The sequence below is a fragment of the Penaeus monodon genome, chromosome 25 (genome assembly GCF_015228065.2).
Source record: "Penaeus monodon isolate SGIC_2016 chromosome 25, NSTDA_Pmon_1, whole genome shotgun sequence".
Classification (NCBI taxonomy): Eukaryota; Metazoa; Arthropoda; class Malacostraca; order Decapoda; family Penaeidae; genus Penaeus; species Penaeus monodon.
In genome coordinates, this window is record NC_051410.1 from 19,414,070 (window position 1) to 19,414,692 (window position 623).

A 623-nucleotide genomic window follows, 5' to 3' on the forward strand; every position below is an offset into this window, starting at 1 on the left:
CCTTCTTTTCCTCTTTTTTTCTTTTCCGGTCTTACCCTTCTTCCACCTCTCTCCTCATCCTATCCTCCCCCTCTCCTCCTTATCCTCCCCTTCCTATCCTCCCCTCATCCTTTCTTATCCTCTCCCCTCTCCCTATCCTTCCCCCTCATCCTCCCTTATCCTCCCCCTTCCCTATCCTTCCCCTCATCCTTCCTTATCCTCTCCCCCTTCCCTATCCTTCCCCCTCATCCTCCCTTATCCTCCCCCTTCCCTATCCTTCCCCTCATCCTTCCTTATCCTCTCCCCCTTCCCTATCCTTCCCCTCATCCTCCCTTATCCTCCCCCTTCCCTATCCTTCCCCTCATCCTCCCTTATCCTCCCCCCCTCCCCTATCCTTCCCCTCATCCTCCTTATCCTCTCCCCCTCCCCTATCCTTCCCCCTCATCCTCCCTTATCCTCCCCCTTCTCTATCCTTCCCCTCATCCTTCCTTATCCTCTCCCCCTTCCCTATCCTTCCCCTCATCCTCCCTTATCCTCCCCCTCCCCCTCTGTTCTAATTAGGTTATCATTAACGACTCCTTGATAGACCAAAGACGCCCCGCAAGGGATTCTGGGAACTGTCCTTGAGGAGGAGGTCCTCTCAC